Source organism: Myotis davidii, unplaced genomic scaffold (genome assembly GCF_000327345.1).
Source record: "Myotis davidii unplaced genomic scaffold, ASM32734v1 scaffold13, whole genome shotgun sequence".
NCBI lineage: Eukaryota > Metazoa > Chordata > Mammalia > Chiroptera > Vespertilionidae > Myotis > Myotis davidii.
Genome location: NW_006286243.1, coordinates 215,303 through 217,436, shown reverse-complemented (window position 1 = coordinate 217,436; position 2,134 = coordinate 215,303). Strand labels below are relative to the sequence as shown.

Below are 2,134 nucleotides of genomic sequence, written 5' to 3'. Positions count from 1 at the left end.
ACATGTCAGCTATTATTATCATTAATTATTGGGAGATGCACAAAACTATCCCTAGCCACAGTAAATGGGGTCTTTTAAATCACGAAGTTCTAGAGATCCCTGAAGTTCCTTTCATTCAAAGTCCAGGCAGCATAGGGTTGTGGTTTTGAACACATGCTTTGGAGTCAGAGACACCTGGATTTTCTTCTTCTCCTTGACAGCTTACAGGAGCGTATTGAGGCTAATGCCCGTAGGAGAATGACTATTTTTATAGTTTCCAGTGTGTTTTAAACAGATATGAGGTTATTTTTAAAAATATATATTTTATTGATTTTTTTACAGAGAGGAAGGGAGAGGGATAGAAAGTCAGAAACATCGATCAGTTGCCTCCTGCACACCCCCTACTGGGGATCTGCCCACAACCAAGGTACATGCCCTTGACCGGAATCGAACCTGGGACCCTTCAGTCCACAGACCCTTCTATCCACTGAGCCAAACTGGTTAGGACACAAGGTTATTTTTTTTAATAGATAGGGGCTTTAGCAACGGGAGTGCCTAGGTTCTTAACAAATAAGAGCTCACAGGCGGTTGGGTGCCAATTTCTGTGGGTGACCTTGATTTGGATGGGCAAAGCTGACCTGGAACTACAGTTAATACAAAACAGAGATTAGTTCAACAAACAGGTGGTCTTTTGGTCACACCTCAAAATGGGCAGAATCTTGGCTATGAGAACTTTTTAAGTAAGGCATTGGTAGGTAGAAAAATAATATAAAGCCACTGTAAAATGGAGTTGGTGCTGCCATCCTGCATGCACTGTCTTATTCCTCAAACCTTTGGGATGTTAAGACGGGGCAAAATAACCTTTGGATTGGGGCTAAACCAACACTGTGTCCCAAATAACTGTTTGTAAAGATAATAAGAAAGCTGGACTGAAAATGAAAAACACGTCTGGAATTAATGTCATGATGTAAGCTTACCTGCACCAACAGAAATGCCTTCCTTCTACTAATGTCGTTGTGTAGCAGGGGGAAAGGGTATTGGGTTAGGGCCTCTGAAAGGAGAATTTTTGCATAATCTTCAGGCCTGCCCTGCCATTCTGTTTCCCTGATGTACTGGAGCAGCTTCTCTACTTTCCCCGAAATAAGTTTGCGCAGCTATGCCTCCTGAGTCCCCTGGAGCCTCCACCTTTGAAATTTGCAGGACAGCCTGGCCCAGGGTGCCACCTGCTGTCTACCTATCACCCCCCTGCACTCTGGGCTGGACTCGGACTTTTGTTCTCTTGGCACTAACCCATGCCAGCCCATCTACCAGCAGCCCTGAGCACCTCGTGCCCTTTTGCATGACACCAGGATTCCCTTCGTCCTGGAGGCAGGTGAGATTTCAGGGTTTCTCAGTGACCTTGAAGTTTGACACCAGAGCCACTACTGTGGCATATGGTGGGGTATGAGGCTTAATCCGCGGTTAAAAATCATTTCTTGCATCTTGTCTGTGCTTTCCTAGTTTGGTGCAGTGGGAGTAAGGTCACCATGGTGACCTTGACCAGTGGCGAGGGAGGGAGGAGGGAAGAGGAATGAATGACTCATTGGGCTCCTTCCCTTTGGTCTCAGGATGCTTGGACCCTATTTTAGTCTACGAAATTTGTCATCTAGTGCTATTTCCCCCACTAGCCAGAGGTGGCAGAGGGCTTGAGGGCAAGCTTCCGTCTCCATGGAGACTGTACACGGCCAGCTAGGGACGATTTAGAAGGGGACAGGCCCAGAAGGCTGGGAAGAGCCCCCGATTTGAACCTCGCAAATCCCGCGTTATACGGTGCGCCTCCAGGGAAGAGCCGGAATGAACTGAGCCCAGGATCCAGCGCCCTCGGCTTTCACCGAAGCGGAGGAAGCCCCTCCTAGCTCCATTCTCCTTCGAGCTTCCCTTCAAATAAGTCCTGGAGTCCGTGATCCTGGTAAGAGCTCCCAGAGTGGTTCCAGACTTCCCCTTTAAGGCGCTCTTCCCCTTTAAGACTCTCGGTGGCTCCTGTCGTGCCGCCTCTCGACCTTGAGGCCCCGCCCCTTCAACGACTTCCGCGAGGCCGGGGCCACAGCCCGGCGGTCACGGCCCCTTTAAGCCTGAGCCCCGCCCCTGGCGCCCCGCCCCATCTTTTCCTATCCCA

General features: G+C 49.3%; 1 protein-coding gene across 4 annotated transcripts in view; it reads left to right on the top strand.

Annotated features, from left to right (window-relative positions):
• Nucleotides 1-1,849: 1,849 nt before the first annotated feature.
• Nucleotides 1,850-2,134, top strand: part of PEX5 (peroxisomal biogenesis factor 5) — a 15,542-nt gene continuing 15,257 nt past the window's right edge. For all 4 annotated transcript variants that reach the window (XM_006757541.2, XM_006757540.2, XM_006757539.2 and 1 more), the window contains exon 1: nucleotides 1,850-1,927. The gene's annotated coding sequence lies outside the window, so the exon portion shown is untranslated. The remainder of the gene's footprint in view (nucleotides 1,928-2,134) is intronic.